This window comes from Astatotilapia calliptera, chromosome 11, assembly GCF_900246225.1.
Source record: "Astatotilapia calliptera chromosome 11, fAstCal1.2, whole genome shotgun sequence".
Taxonomy (NCBI): domain Eukaryota; kingdom Metazoa; phylum Chordata; class Actinopteri; order Cichliformes; family Cichlidae; genus Astatotilapia; species Astatotilapia calliptera.
The window spans coordinates 34603389-34612407 of record NC_039312.1 but is presented as its reverse complement, the minus strand read 5'-3'; positions in this window follow the sequence as shown (position 1 = coordinate 34612407).

Here is a 9019-nt window from a genome sequence, read left to right as displayed (position 1 = left end):
AACCGTGATTCTTACAGGTCTTTGTTTGTCTTTTGTGCATTTTATTTTGAAAGGTTTTGCTGTTGTGGATCTTTGTGAAACTTTGTTCTGGTTCCTCTTTCATCAGAAATGTGTTTTGGTTTGTTAGCTGTCACTTCCTGGCTCCTCAGAGGTATAAAACCATCGTTACGATTACACTCAGAGTTTTTTCTTTATGAACTGAAACATTTCTTGTAATTTTAACATCTCAGATGATGTTAGTCATTCATACGTTGCTGCGTAGTCTGGATTACCAAAAACCAGCATCTCGAGTTTCATCTCCACTGAAATCTCAGTTGCCCCAACAGGGATTTATTACTGAAGCATTAAAAGGACATAACACAGTGTTGATAAAGTTGCACAGAGAGGTAAAATAACAGCTTAATATTATTTTGAGGACTTTCAAAAAAGAAGAGAAACCCTGCAGCGTGTTGAAAGGATGCTTCAGCCTAGAAACCGTTAAAAATACTGTTATGAATACATTTTATTGTAACTGAATCTCTAACATTAATATTAAAACCACGTCTGAGCTGTTAAACACCTCAGTGAAGCTGTGACAGCCGGCTAAACGGTCCCACCAACGGTCGTTTCAACAACGCGCAGCTTGGATTGATTTTTCTCAGCGGCCGTCATTGTGTGTGTGTGTGTGTGTGCATGTTTTTATGCACCATTAAAGGCTAAAATGGGGACTTGTGGTTAATAAAAGCAGCTGTGAAACCTCACTGCTGCCACCTAAAATGACAGATTGAGAAGTTAGCCGTAAAAATGTGAGTGAGCTGGAAACTTTCCGTGTGGTTGTCACTTCTGAGCTATGAATGACAAACAAGGACCTCGCCTGCTGTTCGCTTCAACATTTGGAGACTTATGATGACTAAATATTTCCTTTCTGTGCCCATTCAGTCACACGAGTCAGCCTCTTTCTGTTTGATTTTATTTTTTTCTTTGAATTTATGAATCTTACAGTCTTGCGTTTCCCTGCAGGCATGTTCTTAGCTGACACTCTGTCTGGTCGTCTGCTGCTGTGACCCTTTTATGTTCCCCTAAAAGGTCAAGGGGACGTGGGGAAAGTAACAAGTAGTGTCCGGGTTGAAAAAAGGAGACATGAAGGCAAAGTAGTTTAATTAAAGGTTTTTATGAAGATTTTTATTACTAATAAACTGAAAGTGATGGACAAACCGCTGTCTCCTATAAAAAAAGAGGAAAAATAAGAAAATCAACGAGTTGGTCATGAAACAGAAAAGGAGGTTAAAAAACGTTAAATCAATGTTACGTCCCCTGGCTAGTCTAGGGGGTTGAAGGGACGAACATAAATGTGGATAGAGAAGGAGGAGCCAAGATGGTAATTTTAGAAGGTTTATTTAATACTGGTGATGGGATTTGGGTTCAGACTGAGGTGTAACGTCAGGGAGAGCCAAGGCCAACATAACAAACAAAACATCCCTGACGTAAAAATAAAAGAAACTTGCCTAACTCCAAAGAAACAAAATATACAACCTATAACCATAACCTACCTAACAACACATAAACAGGAGAAAACAGGGTGTCAAAACAAAAGGCAGCTCTCCCCTACAAGCAGTCTGAACATGAAGAAAACAACAACGCTCATACAAGATACAAAGGCCTGCACAAGTATGCCAACCAAAATGGCCAGAGGGCCCAGAAGCACAGCTCCACAGGCCTTAAATAGTGCTCTGCTGATTACCAATTAGCCAGACTCTGCGCAGCATCCAATCAGGACAGAGGAGGTGGAGCCTGGACAAAACAAAGGGTTAATAGGGAGAAGAGACGTCCTCCTGGGGGATGTAACACACACGCTCACCTCTCCACAGACCAGCAGAAAGAAGCCGCCACACACAGCACAGCTGGCACTACAGCTCTTCTTTCGCTGGCCTGAAGTACTCTCTGGGTATTTGCTGAGTACAGCCAGCTGTCCCAGAAAAGGTGACCCTCAAGGCTAGTGATGGGCAGATGAAGCCCCATGAAGCACTGAAGCTTTTCATCCAATTGGTTCACCCCAACGCGAAGCTTCATGAAGCTTCATTTGCTCTAGCAGGACACCTACTGGACGTAAAAATAATAGCTGGCATGAATTTGAAGAGTGTGGCCTTTTGCACACAGCCTGTAAATGTCAACAACAAAAGGAGTGTGTAAAACATGTATATTGTAGTGATGCAGTATACTGTGTATATTTATAGTGGCAGTATGGGAAATGATTATTTGGAAATGCTTGAAATGCAAATGATCATTTACTGTGAGGTGAGGTGTGGTTGGGGTGTGGACAGTAGTTGTGCTTTTGTAACGTTGAGGTATGGACAGCTACACACTGAGGCTTTGAGCCTCAGTCCTGCCTGTTCACATTTTATTCTGTAAAAACTAAATTTTCACTGCTTTTACGTCATTTTTAGTGGGGAGAACATAGCTGGGATTTAATGATTTAACAAATCTTTTGAATCCTTTGTCCTCCACAATGCTAAATGGCTGGGAGTCCTCAATCACCATGCTGACCAGGTCTTCATCTATTTGAGATTGTTCTCCTGAGGAAAGACAATAAAGACAAAGCACAAATATAAATATCACACACGTCACTTATTACAGTTGTATAATATTGTTATATCATTTAGTAACATTACTGCATCCTATATTATCATTGCATTTGATGGCTCACCTGGTCTTGCTCCACAATCGGTGTTCCTCTTATTCTCATGCAAAGCTCTGTAGTGCCTAAGCATGGATGTTGTTGTTATATCCCAGCTCCCTGGCACATAGAAAACACTTCACCTTGTACAAAAGTCAAGACAGCTCAACATAAATTGTATTGCACCATCAGTATCATGAAAATACATCTTCTGTAGAAATTTACATACCTTGTTGGGAGGAATAAGATCAAAATGTTCCCACACAGGGGAGGACATCCTCCTCTTCTTAGCTGGCTCCATTCTCTCCTGACTTTCTCTCCTCACTCTCATAAACCTCCAAACGGTCTCCAAACTCTCACTAACCGCAACTCTCCATCAAACACCCACATTTTGAATGAAGTCTGAGGGTTTATATCGCTGTCATAGCTCGCGGCAAAGTTCGAACCACTTCATGAACCAGTCACGTGGTACAGCCGGGCAGCGAGGCTTCGGACGTCATCATTTTCAGCTCCTCCCATAAATGAAGCAAGCCTCGATACGCGCTTCGCGGAAACGCCCCCTCCATTACTCGACACACGCTCCGAAGCCTCGATACAGAACGTCCCATCACTACTGTCTGATCTTCGTACTCATTCTGCTGTCGTGTGTGTGTGTGTGTGTTCACCCAGGGATTGACGGAGGATTTACGGACACTAAGGAAGCACTTGGAGGAGAGACGGGCACTCACTACCACGCACGGGCTTACACGGAAGGAGGGACGCACTATCACCATTGTTGCACATTTGAACTGTTGTCACCTTGCTGCACTGTAAATAAATGCACTGTCATTATTTCTGAGCTCCGCGCCTGAGTCCACTCTTTAACAACCGTGACAGGTCCGAGGCTTTTGCGGCCTGCTCTTTCCCCGATCTAGTTTTGCTCATATTTCGTACACCGTAGCCTTGAAGATGTAAAAAGTGCCTCAGAGCAGCACACGGGCGTGTTATCGTACTGTTGTTAAAAGTTCGTTAGTTTTGGAGCAATGGAATTATGAAACAAGTTAGTCCATTGAGGAGCCCTGTACAACACGTCTTCACATGGCTACCAGACACGCCCCCCGTCATTTTGTTATTATTCAATTCAGAACTGCCCAGACCAGACACAGTGACGTTTCACCAGAATCCCTTTGATCTCTGGTCTTCTTTATGACATCAGCACACGAAAACCTATAAATAGGGGAGAGGTTCTCACTCTTGGCAGTCTTTCAAAGAGAGTGGAAGAATTCACTAGGCAGGAAACTACTGGAAACTTGCGTTTCTGACACAGTTGACGGTATTTTTAAAAAATCTTTTAGTTGGTACAGAGATTTAGCATCAACTTCAATTTGAAATATGAGTCTGTCAAATCCTGTTGTATGCAACATGAGAGCCGAGAACGAAAAACTTAAACAGCAAATCAAAGAGCTGAAAAATGAGAATAAAACTCTCAAACAACAAAACTCTACCATACGTGACCTTAAAGTCGAGAACGCCGACCTTAAGGAGCAAAAAAGAGAGCTCATAAATGAGAACAAGATTCTCCAAAAAAACATTGAAGTTCTCTTCAAACGAAGTGGGTTCTCTAAAAACAAGAGGAAAAGAGACCTGCAACTAGAGAATGAAACAATTCACATCAGAATTCAAGAGCTGGAATATTTGAATACAGTTCTACAGGATTCACAGAGCTCCAATAGCAAAGAAATTCAGCAACACAAAGAGGTGATGCAGGAAATGCAGGATGAAATCAGAGAGCTGCAAAGCAAAAAGGCAGGCTATGTTATAAAAGTGAAAGGCATGGAAAAGGACAACCAGTCTTTAAGAAAGAAAAATGATGTGACGGTAAAACGCATGTGTGAGCTGAAAAGGGACTTTGAAAAGGAAAAAGATGACATGCAACAGGAAATACAGGCTGTTAAAACTGAGCTCCATCAGGCAAACACAGCCTTTAAAGAGTTACAAGAGAGGGAAGAAAGAAAAAGGATCATGAATGAGGAAAACAAAACAACGGACAGTGAACAGCTCAGACAGACCCTGGAACTCCAATGCTTTGCACATGAAATTGACATATTGAGGCGGCATAACGAACTTCTTGAACAGGACCTCCAGGAGCTTTCCAAAAGGAGTGGTGATTCTCAAAAAGAACTGAAACCACACGATGAGGGTGTGAAAGGAGAATCACGGATCTTCAAAGCCACTGAGAAAGACTCCGAACATGATTTTGAAGTGACCAACAGAGAAAAGGAGTTGTTGTGCCATGAATTTGAGGAAATGAAAAGAGAGCTTGAAGAGGTCAAGAAAAATCTGTATGATTCACAGGAAGAACATAACAATCTGATAAACAACTACGATGTCCAAGTTGACATACTCAAACAACAAAATAAGGCCTTAGAAAATAAGGTTAGTGACCTTACCAAAAAGATGTGGAATGGACGGGAAGCGATGAGACAAATGGAAAAGAACTTTCAAGAACAAAGGAAGCTACTCGAAAATCTCCGAGGAGAATTCGAGGAAATTTAGCACAACTACGACTTTGGCCCTCCCTATTAAAGCTGGTTAACGCAGGTTCAATAGGGCTATAACTTAGACAATGGAAGTTCATTTGATTTAATTGGCCCAAAATGAGTGACTGCACCCAGACACTCAGTAGCAAAAAAATTACAGAGATTCAAGAGAGAAAACTGTTTCTGCATAGACTCCTATAGTACTGCAAGTCGTGTCATCGCTTGGTGTCCTGCATAGAGTGCAGGTTTAAGGTATCTACGTATCTTTCAGAATTAGAAGCTATGCTGCGTCAGGGGTTATAACAGCTGTGCCCCCCCCCCAACCGGTCGAGGCAGATGGCCGCCCCTCACTGAGCCTGGTTCTGCCGAAAGTTTCTTCCTGTTAAAAGGGAGTTTTTCTTTCCCACCGTCACCAAGTCTAAGGAGCTTGGAGAAAAGCGCCTGGACTTCTTTAACTTAAAGAAGTCCAGGCGCTTTTCTTTCCAAGCTCCTTAGACTACTATGGCCTTGATGACTGATAACCTTCACAGACACTGTCATCAAGGGTTTGCTCACAGGGGATCATCTGATTGTTGGGGGGTTTTCTCTCTTATATTGTATGGTCTTTACCTTACAATATAAACAGCCGAGAAGCGGCTATTTTTGCCATCCGGTGCTTTAGAAATACATCTTAGCTGAACTGAACTCCATAACATCTGGACCGAAATGCCTACACACAACGGTAGGCATTTCAATCAAGAGCTCTGTCCAAAACGTTCAATGACAAGCATCAGCACCAGGATTGTTTTTTAGCTCACCAACAGTTTTTTATTGTAACTGCAACTTTGTAAGACTGGGTTGGGAGATGTTCTTGTGGTGAGCTTTTATTTACATAATTGGTTTCTTTAATAGTGAAATAAAATAAATTTGTATAACTGGAAACAGCGTTCTCATGTGTGATTATCACATTGTATTCTTTAAACCATGTAACAGAATATATAATATATATAATTTACTCATAGTCATATTAATGTCTAATGTGATTGAGTTTCCTCATCTCTACTTATGTGCTGATGTGTTCACTGAGGCCATTGTATGGTCCATTTTGGCTGCATTTCCATGTTTTAAACATGAAATTTGCTTATTTAAAGGGTGTCTCATGTATCTCTTATGCAGAAATATGTGTTGCCTAGCTGGACAAATGTAGCACAGGTCTACTATTATTGGCCTAATGTATTTTAACAATCATTTCAGCATCCAGATAATCTCTTTCATACTCCCTTAGATGAATTTAGCCTGGTTGTCATGAAATAGGCATTTGAAACAATAACTACCAGTATCTTCGAATGTGTGTGATTGCACTAATCCTACACATTCTTTGCAAGACAACTGGGTGCTTTTATGTAAAGAATGATCTGAGAACACTGAGGCTAATGAAGTAACAAGAGAAACATAGTAAGTAGTCTTTCAGTTTGCATGATCAATTTTGATTATTGTTCATTTTCATTTACCATGTCAACATGTTTTAGAGCAACGTTTTCTGATTTTGAGCTCTTTTAGGTGTAAGTCATCGTCAGTGATCACCCTAAGCCCAAAGCAACACCAAACATGGGCAACCAAAATGCATCATTTTGTTAGCATGTAATTGTTCTCCCAATTCTTAGAAATCAGGAAACAACAAAAATAACAATTTTAACTTACAGACATGAAACACTCCCCCACCCTGGAAAAAAGTCCATTTTGCCTTTTACAAAAATATAAGGTTAGTGTAATGTTAGATTTTGCATTACTACCTATGACTGAGACCTCAAAGGTAATTCCTCGACTGCTTCAGTAACAGCCTGGTTGATTTTAACAAGTTAAGTAAATTTGCGGTCAATTTAGACTCAATTCAAAATCTCCTACTTGGGACGAACACTAAATGTAAATAGCTGACTTTCTAAATAAACCTATCCATCTTTGCAAGGTCAATTTTTGCTTTCATTAAATTCCAAATGTTTAGCCATAATTAGCTTAGCTGTCCTACTCTTGTTACTGCTCTTTCCTACTGCTGTTACAATCAAATGAACATCTCTGCAAAGATAAATTAGCTGAGACCTTAGGTTGATGGTAGTTACTAGCAAACACAGAAACGTACATACACTATATAGTACAGTTCTATGATACATCAGCAAATAGAACAATTTGTGGCAATGCAGACAAGCAGAGAAACAGTTTAATTAGTTGAATTTGTTCACTTGATCGGAGGTGTGTTTCCTGCAGATATACAACATCGGATCTCAATGATTTTAAATGAGTAAAAGCCCTTGTGCGTTTAACCGGATTATTTATACCTTTAACATTCCAGCTTATAAAACGAAGAGCAGATGACTTTGCGAGCTTGCCATTCAGGTACCAAAATGCAGGTGCAGAAAAAATATGTCCCAACCTCTGGAATAATAAATCTTTCGTGCTTGAATCGATACGGTCCAATATCGTCTTTTCAGAGCTAGCAATAGCTCTCATAATCTCACTCATGTCATGGGGTGGTGCCTCCGGTCTGTCCTCAGCATGGTCCTGTCAGGATCTGACGGCGCCCTGACCGGTCGACCTGCCAGTGTGTGTGTATATCTGTGTGTGTGTGTGTGTGTGTCTCCTATCGCCCTGTCTTCCCCTCCGGCTCCGCTGTGATGTGTTAGGAGGTAACCTAGCAACAGGCTACCTCCGACCCGGAAGTGCTGTCGCCCGGAGCTGCCGCACCTGCAGTCAATCCACCAGCTGCTGCCAATCAACTAGTAGCAGGGCTACTTAATGGTGTGGCTGAGCGACAGACAGCGCTGGAGTATTGCACTAAGCCTGGTAGTGTTTTTGAGTCGCTAACGTTATTGAAGTGCTGTCTGATAGTGATGGGCAGATGAAGCCCCATGAAGCACTGAAGCTTTTCATCCAATTGGTTCACCCCAACGCGAAGCTTCATGAAGCTTCATTTGCTCTAGCAGGACACCTACTGGACGTAAAAATAATAGCTGGCATGAATTTGAAGAGTGTGGCCTTTTGCACACAGCCTGTAAATGTCAACAACAAAAGGAGTGTGTAAAACATGTATATTGTAGTGATGGCAGTATACTGTGTATATTTATAGTGGCAGTATGGGAAATGATTATTTGGAAATGCTTGAAATGGAAATGATCATTTACTGTGAGGTGAGGTGTGGTTGGGGTGTGGACAGTAGTTGTGCTTTTGTAACGTTGAGGTATGGACAGCTACACACTGAGGCTTTGAGCCTCAGTCCTGCCTGTTCACATTTTATTCTGTAAAAACTAAATTTTCACTGCTTTTATGACCTTTTTAGTGGGGAGAACATAGCTAGGATTTAATGATTTAACAAATCTTTTGAATCCTTTGTCCTCCACAATGCTAAATGGCTGGGAGTCCTCAATCACCATGCTGACCAGGTCTTCATCTATTTGAGATTGTTCTCCTGAGGAAAGACAATAAAGATAAAGCACAAATATAAATATCACACACGTAACTTATAACAGTTGTATAATATTGTTATATCATTTAGTAACATTACTGCATGCTATATTATCATTGCATTTGATGGCTCACCTGGTCTTGCTCCACAATCGGTGTCCCCCTTATTCTCATGCAAAGCTCTGTAGTGCCTAAGCATGGATGAGGTGTTGTTGTTATATCCCAGCTCCCTGGCACATAGCAAACACTTCACCTTGTACAAAAGTCAAGACAGCTCAACATAAATTGTATTGCACCATCAGTATCATGACAATACATCTTCTGTAGAAATTTACATACCTTGTTGGGAGGAATAAAATCAAAATGTTCCCACACAGGGGAGGACATCCTCCTCTTCTTAGCTGGCTCCGTT